The following is a 10384-nucleotide window of genomic DNA, read 5'->3' as shown; positions in this document are numbered from 1 at the left end:
GCTCCGAAGGATTTTTCCTGGAGCACCTTTTTTTTTCCAGGAATACCTGTTTTACAAAGTAAGGCTTACCGTTTTGTATCCTAACCATTAGGCTTGAGACAAGTAGTGGTCTTCATTGTCTTTTTACGTTTTTATGATTGTGACACTTAATAAATCGCTGAGCTTCAATTTGGTCTGAGAACAATCGAGGCCTAAAAAGCAAGTACACAGGCCCCTTACGTCCTTTTGATGGCTGCTCATAAAATCTACCTTTTTCATAATTTGGATAAACTGAAGGCTGCTTTGATTTTATGTTGCAAATAACAGTAACTCAGGAATCAAGCCTGAATTTTAGGAAACTGTGAAAAAATCAACTCCGGACAACACCCAAAAAAAAAAAAAAAAAAAAAAAAAATCTTGCCTTTTCTTAACCACTTCCGGTTTCCTGCAAACCCGGCTCTAAGGAACCAAAGGCTCCGAAAAGGTTCACGGGGTCTGCGGCTGCGCAGTGGCCCAGCAGCGGCTGCGCAGTGGCCCAGCAGCGGCTGCGCAGTGGCCCAGCAGCGGCTGCGCAGTGGCCCAGCAGCGGCTGCGCAGTGGCCCAGCAGCGGCTGCGCAGTGGCCCAGCAGCTGTAGATCCCGCCACAAGCAGCCTGGGCCGCGCGCTGGTCAGGTGGCGTCTTTGACTGCTGCAGAACGTTCTGGAAGTTTGGGAAACCCTGAGCCGTCTCTGAGGACTTGGTGAGCAGCTGGGTTTGCAGCGCTGGCGATGAGGCCGCCGCAGACCTGTTTCTTCACGTTTTTTCTTCGTTCTTCCGCGGGCGTGGTGCTCCCTGAGACTTGCTGAGCTGAGCTTTTTACCTCAGGGCTTTGGCGGGCGAGGGGAGATCCCGCCCACCCTGCTTTCCGCTTGAGAATCCGGCATGGAAATGGCTCCTTGGGGTTTCCCCTGTCCGAGGCCCTGTCACCCAGCAGCAAGTGTAAATTTTATGTGCTTTAGGCTTTGTTGGTCACTCCAAAAAGTGAAGAATGGAAGAGACCTTGGAGATGCCTGTAGGCCGCGCCTCACTGGACGCGTGAGGAGACTGAGCAGGGAAGGTGACTTGCTGGAGATGGTCGGGCCGCGTGAAATGGACTGAAATTCACACACACTCTGGGGTTTGGAAAAAACAAACAAAATCGTAGCAACAGAAGCCCAGGGTACCAGGGCCTTGGAACTGGTTAAGAGGCCGATGGGTCCAAGCTTTTTGTTTTTATTTTTTATTTAACTCTTATTTTCGGCTCAGGGGTCTGTGTGCAGGTGTGTTACGTAGGTAAACTCGTGTCAGGGTGTGTGTGGTCCAGATTCTGCCGCCCTCCAGGTGCCCATTAGTGATTGTTCCTGCCCCACTCTCCAGCCTCCTGGGGACCCCACGCCTGCCGCTCCCCTCTGTCCTTGTGCGCTCAGCTTTCAGCTCCCACTTAGAAGCTTTTTGTTTTCAGGTGATGACGCAGCCCAACCAGAGGTGACGTGATTTGCCCGAAGTCACACAGTCCCAGCTTGGCAGCCAGTCCAGGAGCTTTCCCCCAGAAATCCTGAGACACTGCCCCTGCCCCAAGTTTCTGATTGATTTCTCACCTTTAACTGGGACTTGGGACACTACCGACCCCAACTCCTTTCTCACCTATTTATGTACGTGATTACTTCTCTTACCTTTAGTTTAAATTGTTTTTAAAACCTATGTATAAAGGTGAGAAGATTTAAACGAATATTTACATTTTGCTAGATTTAAATGAAGATTTACATATTAGATTTAAATGAATATGGATTACTGATAGACTCACACATACATAGCCACATGGTAACCATTAACTATTCCAAAAAGTTCTTGTAACCCTTCCATATATGTATTAATAGCTATGCGGGTGTATTAGCAAGTAAACTGTCATAAGCTAGACAGGCAATTGTGTGTCTGTAGAGAGAGGTTATAGAAGTTGAAGCCTGGCCGGGCGCGGTGGCTCAAGCCTGTAATCCCAGCACTTTGGGAGGCCGAGGCGGGTGGATCACAAGGTCAAGAGATCGAGACCATCTTGGTCAACATGGTGAAACCCCGTCTCTACTAAAAATACAAAAAAAATAGCTGGGCATGGTGGCGCGTGCCTGTAATCCCAGCTACTCAGGAGGCTGAGGCAGGAGAATTGCCTGAACCCAGGAGGCGGAGGTTGCGGTGAGCCGAGATCGCGCCATTGCACTCCAGCCTGGGTAACAAGAGCGAAACTCCGTCTCAAAAAAAAAAAAAAAAAAAAAAAAAAAAAGTTGAAGCCTTTCCCCCAGTCAACTCACCATTTACTCATACACAGATGTTTTTTGAGTGACTGCTTATTCAGGTGCTGAATAAGGTAAAACAGAATGTGTCCTGGCTCTCATGGAGCTAGTTAACTTGTCATTCATTCATTCATGCACTAAATGACGAAATTATAGAGCAGCTGGTTTCAAATCAGCAAGAAGAATTTTCTGATTACTAAAGTTGTTGAAAAGAAGGAAATCACCTTGGGAGATACTAACTTATCACTGAAAGTGATTTTCTTTTTTTATTATACTTTAAGTTCTGGGGCACATGTGCAGAACATGCAGGTTTGTTACATAGGTATACACGTGCCATGGTGGTTTGCTGCATCCATCACCCCATCATCTACATTGAGTATTTCTCCTAATGCTATTCCACCCGTATACCCCTACACCCCAACAGGTCCTGTTGCGTGATGTTCCCCTCCCTGTGTCCATGTGTTCTCATTGCTCAACACCCACTTATGAGTGAGTGGTGTTTGATTTTCTGTTCTTGTGTCAGTTTGCTGAGAATGATGGCTTCCAGCTTTATCCATATCCCTGAAAAGGACATGAACTTGTCCTTTTTTATGGCTGCATACTATTCCATGGTGTATATGTGCCACATTTTCTTTATCCAGTCTATCATTGATGGGCATTTGGGTTGGTTCCAAGTCTTTGCTGTTGTGAACGGTGCCACAGTAAACATATGTGTGCATGTTTGTCTAATAACAGAATGATTTATAATCCTTTGGGTATATACCCAGCAATCAAATGGTGTTTCTATGTCTAGATCCTTGAGGAATCAACACACTGTCTTTGGCAATGGTTGAACTAATTTACACTCCAACAGTGTAAAAGCATTCCTATTTCTCCACATCCTCTCCAGGATCTGTTGTCTCCTGATTTTTTAATGATTGCCATTCTAACTGGTGTATCTCAATGTGGCTTTGATTTGCATTTCTCTAATGACAAGTAGTGATGAGCTTTTTTTCATGTTCGTTGGCTGCATAAACGTCTTCTTTTAAGAAGTGTCTGTTCATATCCTTCACCCACTGTTTGATGGGGTTTTACTGTGCTGGCCAGGCTCATCTCAAATTCCTGGCCTCAAGTGATCTACCTGCCTCAGCCTCCCAAAGTGCTGGGATTATGAGTGTGAGCCAATGCACCTATCCTGAAAGTGACTTTCATTTGGATTAGTTGGTTTCTCAATTTTGCTTTGAACTGCTTGTGTATTAGTAACATGGAGAATATAAACTTGGTTGACATCAAGAAATTTATGATTTAGTAAGGAAAATGAAATGCATTTATAAACAATTATATTGGACAAAATATGGTTAAGTGATAAATAAAGGTATAAGGCAGATTCTGAATAAGGAAAAGTCTTATTTAGTTTGAGGAGATCAGGGATGGTTTCTGGAGGAGGCAGAATTCTAATGGGCCTTTAAGAAGTAGGACTTTTAAAATAGACTTCAATTTTTAGAACCATTTTAGATTTACAGAACAATTGAGAAAATAGTGCAGAGTATTCCCACATACCCTAATCCAATTTCCCCCATTGTTAACATCTTACACCCATTGCCCCCATTATTAACATCTTAGTATGGTACATTTGTTACAATTAATGAAACAGTGTTGCTACATTAGAATTAGCTGAAGTCTGCAGTTTATTCAGATTCGCTTAGTTTTTACCTTAGTCTTTCTTTCTGTTCCAGGATCCTGGTGAAGATACTACATTATGTTAAGTTGTAATGTTTGCTTAGGTTCCTCTTGGCTGTAACAGTCCTTGAGACTTACTTAATCTTGGTGATCTTGAGGGCTTTGAGGATTACGGGTCTGATAATTTGTCGATGCCATATTAATGGAATTTGATGTTTTTCTCATGATAGGACTGGGCTATAGGTTATTGAAAGGAAGACTACATCATATCAAAAGTATATACTATCAACAGGATTTGTTACTATTGATGTAGACTTTGACCACTTAGCTGAAGTAGTGTTTGTCAGGCTTCTCTATGTGGATACTTCCCCCTCCACTTTCCATACTGTATGTACTCTTTGGAAGGAAGTCATATGTGCAGCCACACCTAAGGAAGGGAGAGTTATATTCCCTGCCCCCACTTATTATTATTTTTAGAGAAGGGCCTTGTTGTGTTGCCCAGGCTAGAGTGCAGTGGGTATTCACAGGTGCAAAGATAATGCACTACAGCCTCAAACTCTTGGTCTTACGCAATCTCCTGCTTCAGCCTCCTGAGTAGCTGGGATTACACGTGCATGCCACTGTGCCCAGGTCTATGCTTCTGTTCTTGAGGTTGGAGTATATATACATAAATTATTTGGAATTATTCTGCACAGATTTGTCTCTTCTCCATTTATTGGTTTGTTCAAACATTTATTTATATCCGTAGAGACTCATGAATATTCATTTTATACTTTGGATTATAATGCTATTTTATTTATTTTGTTGTTCAAAAATTGTTCCAGCTTTAGCCATTGGGAGCTCTTTCAGTTGGTTCCTCTGCTTTTATGACATACGCCTATCAATGCCATCTGTGTGGGGTTTTTTTGTTTTTGTTTTTAAGTACTTTCTTACTTTTTGGCACTATAAAATTATCTTGGTCATCTTGTATGTTTCCTGTCCCAGTCCTAGAATTAGCCATTTCTCCAAGGAGCCCTGGTTTCTTTTTTGGAGAATGCTATTTAGAAACCAAAATCTGGGTGCTAGGTTTACTTGTTGCTAGCACCCAGGTGCTAGGGTGTCATTTGTTTCAGGCCCTTCCAGCTAAGAGTAATCACAGAGTGTAATTACACAAACTGAGATAGTGTAGCCTACTACTCATCTAGGCTATGTGGTATTGCCTGTTGCTCCTGGGCTACAAACCTGTGTAGCATGTTACTGTACTGAATACAACCTGTGTATCTAAACATATCTAAATGTAAAAAAAGTAAAGATACAGTATTATAATTTTGTGGCACCACCAGTCATATATGAAGTCCATTGTTGACTGAACCGTCAATATGCAGCATATGACTATATCTATAAGATATTTCTATGTATATTCATCTGTATATATCGTAAGTTAACAATGAGTTCATACTGTGACCTCCAAATCTAGTCTATGAACTATTCTAGTCTTGAGAGGCAGGATTAAAAAGAAAAAAGTATGAAGAGTAAAATTTTTTTTTCCTAGACAGAGTCTCTCACTGTTGCCTAGGCTGTAGTGCAGTGGCACGATCTCGGCTCACTGCAATTTCTGCCTCCTGGTTTCAAGCAATTCTCCTGCCTCAGCCTCCCTGGTAGCTGGGACTACAGGCATGCGCCACCACACCCAGCTAATTTTTTTGTATTTTGAGTAGAGATGGAATTTCACCAAATTGGCCAGGATGGTCTTGATCTTCTGACCTTGTGATCTGCCCACCTGGGCCTCGGATTACAAGTGTGAGCCACTGCACCCAGCTCCAAAGAATAAAGTTTTTAAAAATGCTGTCATAAGCATTCTTGTATAAGTCTCTTAGTAGAGATCCCATGCATTTCTGTTGAGTATACATTTAGGAGTTACAGGTTATGAATATCTTCAACTTTAGCAGATAATGTCTATCAAGAACTGTGAAAAGTCTGAGATTTTTTGTCTTACTTGAAAGCTAACAAGCTAGTTTGTTACTGTTTTATAGATGCTGGCAGAATATATAAGATGCCTCAGACAGAGACAAGGGATATTTTTAATTCATGACAAAAGCATGAATTAATTAAATCATGGCTTGGATTTTAAAAATGTGGTACATACACATCATGGAATGCTATGCAGTCATAAAAAGAAAGAAATCGTGTCCTTTACAGCAACATGGATGCAGCTGGAGGCCATTATCCTAAGTGAATTAGTGCATGAACAGAAAACCAAATACCACATGTTCTCACTTAGAAGTAAGAGGTAACCATTCAGTACATATGGACTTAACAATAGACAATGAGAATTACTAGCAGGGAGAGAGAGGAAGGAGGATAAGGGCTGAAAAACTACCTGTTGGGTACTGTGCTCATTACCTGGTGACTAGATCATTTATACCCCAAATCTCAACATCACACAATATATCTATGAAACAAACCTGCACGTGTATCCCCTGAAGCTAAAATAAAAGTCAAAAAATTTTACCACTGAAACAAGATGCTGTAAGAGCAAAGGTGGTTTTTTTTTTTTTTTTTTTTTTTTTTTTGAGACGGAGTTTCGCTCTTGTTACCCAGGCTGGAGTGCAATGGCGCGATCTCGGCTCACCGCAACCTCCGCCTCCTGGGTTCAGGCAATTCTCCTGCCTCAGCCTCCTGAGTAGCTGGGATTACAGGCACGTGCCACCACGCCCAACTAGTTTTTTATATTTTTAGTAGAGACGGGGTTTCACCATGTTGACCAGGATGGTCTCGATCTCTTGACCTCGTGATCCACCCGCCTCGGCCTCCCAAAGTGCTGGGATTACAGGCTTGAGCCACCGCGCCCGGCAAGGTGGTATTTTTTAAGCTTTATATTAGTGCAGATTATTTTATCTAAAACTTGAAGATATTTTTCCTTTCGAAATTGGAATGTGGTAACTTCTGGGACCTTTTTAAGTGAATATCAAAGTGTTTCAAAAAGATTATTTTTCATTCTGCATAGCAAGGGATTAGTTTTGCTTTCTTTGCTTGATTTCAACTGCCTACCCTGGCATTACTTTTAGTTTCCATAGCAGCAATAGTAAGCAATTGGCATTGGAGTAGCTAGATTTACTGCAGATACCAGAATCCCATCATAGGAAATATTTTAAGTAGCCCTGGTGTTGGACTCCTGTACTTCTCTTCTGACACAACAGAATTTGCTAATTTTAAAATGACACACTCATCATTATTAAATATTTTCAGAGCTATTTAAAAACCTGTAAGACGGGGCCGGGCGCGGTGGCTCAAGCCTGTAATCCCAGCACTTTGGGAGGCCGAGGTGGGTGGATCACGAGGTCGAGAGATCGAGACCAACCTGGTCAACATGGTGAAACCCCATCTCTACTAAAAATACAAAAAATTAGCTGGGCATGGTGGCGCATGCCTGTAATCCCAGCTACTCAGGAGGCTGAGGCAGGAGAATTGCCTGAACCCAGGAGGCGGAGGTTGCGGTGAGCCGAGATCGCGCCATTGCACTCCAGCCTGGGTAACAAGAGCGAAACTCCATCTCAAAAAAAAAAAAAAAAAAAAAAAAACCTGTAAGACGGCTTGGTGTTGTGGCTCACACTTATAATCCCAGCAGTTTGGGAGTCTGAGGCAGGCAGATCACCTCAGGTAAGGAGTGACCATCCTGACCCACATGGTAAAACCATATCTCTACTAAAAAAAAAAAAAAAATCAGCCAGGTGTGGTGGTGCATGCCTGTGGTCCCAGCTACTGGGAGGCTGAGGCACAAGAATTGCTTGAACCTGGGAGGTAGAGGCTGCAGTGAGCCAAGATCATGCCATCGTACTCCAGCCATAGTAACAGAGTAAGACTCTTGTCTCAAAAAATAAATAAAAATAAAACCTGTATGAGTCAGGCGTGTATGTGTGTCTATATTGTATAATTTATATGCAATAAATTACACTGTATGCTGTGATGTTTTGACACATGTATACACCTGTAAAACCATTACTACAATCAATATAATGAATATACCCATCCCAAAAGTTTCCTCTTGCCCTTTTTGTAATCCCACTTTTTTTCCCCCCATTATCCCTTGTTCTGGTTTTTTTTTTTTTTGGTCACTATAATTAGTTTGTACTTTTTATATAAAAGAAACTATACAATACGTACAGTGCTTTTGGGGGTGGCAGTTGGCATCTTCAACATAATTCTTTTTAGGTTGGCTCAGGTTGTTACATGTATCAGTAGTTCATTCCTTTTTGTTGCTGAGTAATATGCCATTGTATGGATATATTACAATGTCCATTCACCTGTTGAGGACCATTTAGATTGTTTGTAGTTTTTGGCTACCACAAATACATCATTCATGTGTAAATCCTTATATAGATGTATGCTGTTTTCTTTGGTAAATTAAGAGTAAAATGGCTGGATCTCATGGTAAGTGTATGATTAACTTTTTCAGAAAATGTCACACTATTTTCCAAGTGATCGTACTGTATACTTTCCAATTAGTAGTGTACGAGAGTTCTAGTTCCTCACATCCTTACCAACACTTGATATTGTTAAGTTTGTTAAATTTTAGCCATTATGATAGGTATGTAATGGTATCTTGTAGTTTTAATTTGTATTTTCCTAATAAATAATAATGTTGAATATCTTTTTATGCCCTTATTTGCCACTTACGTATTTTCTTTGATGAAGTATCTGCTTAAATCTTTTGCCTATTTTTTAATTGGGTTGTTTGGCTTTTTTACTATTGAGCCTTGAGTGTCTGTCACCCAGACTGAAGTGCAGTGGCGTGATCTCAGCTCACTGCAACCTCTGCCTTTGGGCTCAAGTGATTCCCTGGCCTCAGCCTCCTGACCCGAGTAGCTGTGACTACAGGTGCGTGCCACCAAACCCGCCTAATTTTTGTATTTTTAGTAGAGATGGGGTTTCACCATGTTGGCCAGGCTGGTCTCAAACTCTTAGCCTCAAGTATTCCACCCACCTGAGCCTCCCAAAGTGCCTAGATTACAGGCATGAGCCACCATGACCAGCCTAAGCCTTGAGAGTCTTTAAAAATATATTTGAGATACAAGTCATTTACCATATATTTGCTTTGCAAATACTTTCTTTCAGTCTCTAGCTTGTCTTTTTATTCCCCTTAAGAGTGTCTTTTTAAACATATTAATAAATTTAGGTGGTACATGTGCAGTTTTGATACAAAAGCATCTTTGGAAAGAGAGAAGTTTTAACTTAGATGAAGTCCAACTTATCAATTTGTTTTCTTTTATGGATTATGTTTTTGGTGTCATACTAAAAATTATTTAACTCAAGGTCACAATTATTTTGTTCTGTTTTTTTTTCTAGAAGATTCATAGTTTTATGTTTTACATGTAGGTCTGTGATTCATTGAGTTAAAATTTGGATATGGTATATGGGATGGATCCAAGTTCATTTTTTAAAACATATTGATATCAAATCATTCCAACATTGTCTGTTATAAAGACTTAGTCTAGCTCAATGTTTATCAATGTTGTTGATCTTTTCAAAGAACCGACTGTAGGCCGAGCACAGTGGCTTATGCCTGTAATGCCACCACTTTGGAAGGCCGAAGGGGGTGGATCACCTGAGGTCAGGAGTTTGAGACCAGCTTGGCCAACATGGAGAAACCCCGTCTCTACTAAAAATACAAAAAAATTAGATGGGCATTGTGGCAGTCACCTGTAATCTTAGCTACTGGGGAGGCTGAGGCAAGAGAATTGCCTGAACCCGGGGAATCGGAGGTTGCAGTGAGCCGATATTGCACCATTGCACTCCAGCCTGGGTGACAAAGTGGGACTCTGTCTCAAAAAAAAACCTGTTTATTAATTTTCTTTATTATATTCTTATTCCATTGATTTCTGCTTTAATCTCTTTACTTCCTCTTTTCCCATTGCTTTGAGTTTAATTTGTTCCGTTTTTTTTGAGGTGGAGTCTCACTCTGTCACCAGGCTGGAGTGCGGTGGCACAGTCTCGACTCACTGCAACCTCTGCCTCCCAGGTTCAAGCGGTTCTCCTTCCTCAGCCTCCGGAGTAGCTGGGCTGACAGGTGTGCACCACCATGCCCAGCTAATTTTTGTATTTTTAGTAGAGACGGGGTTTCACCATGTTGGCCAGGATAGTCTGGATTTGTTGACCTCGTGAGCTACCCGCCTCGGCCTCCCAAAGTGCAGGGATTACAGGTGTGAGCCACCGCGCCTGGTCTGTTCTTCTTTTAATATAAGATGGAATAAAGTATTAATTTGATGTCTGTCTTCTTTTCTAGTTTAGTTTTTTGTTTTTTTGTTTTTTTCTTTTTTTTTGAGACGGAGTTTCGCTCTTGCTATCCAGGCTGGAGTGCAATGGCGCGATCTCGGCTCACCGCAACCTCCGCCTCCTGGGTTCAGGCAATTCTCCTGCCTCAGCCTCCTGAGTAGCTGGGATTACAGACACCTCCCACCATGC

General features: G+C 41.8%; 1 protein-coding gene across 1 annotated transcript in view; it reads left to right on the top strand.

Annotated features, from left to right (window-relative positions):
- Nucleotides 1-610: 610 nt before the first annotated feature.
- C11H1orf146 (chromosome 11 C1orf146 homolog) overlaps nucleotides 611-10384 on the top strand; it is a 44933-nt gene continuing 35159 nt past the window's right edge. The window contains exon 1 of the mRNA XM_074381434.1: nucleotides 611-720. The gene's annotated coding sequence lies outside the window, so the exon portion shown is untranslated. The remainder of the gene's footprint in view (nucleotides 721-10384) is intronic.

This window comes from Saimiri boliviensis, chromosome 11, assembly GCF_048565385.1.
Source record: "Saimiri boliviensis isolate mSaiBol1 chromosome 11, mSaiBol1.pri, whole genome shotgun sequence".
Classification (NCBI taxonomy): domain Eukaryota; kingdom Metazoa; phylum Chordata; class Mammalia; order Primates; family Cebidae; genus Saimiri; species Saimiri boliviensis.
This window is presented reverse-complemented; position numbering and strand designations above follow the sequence as displayed.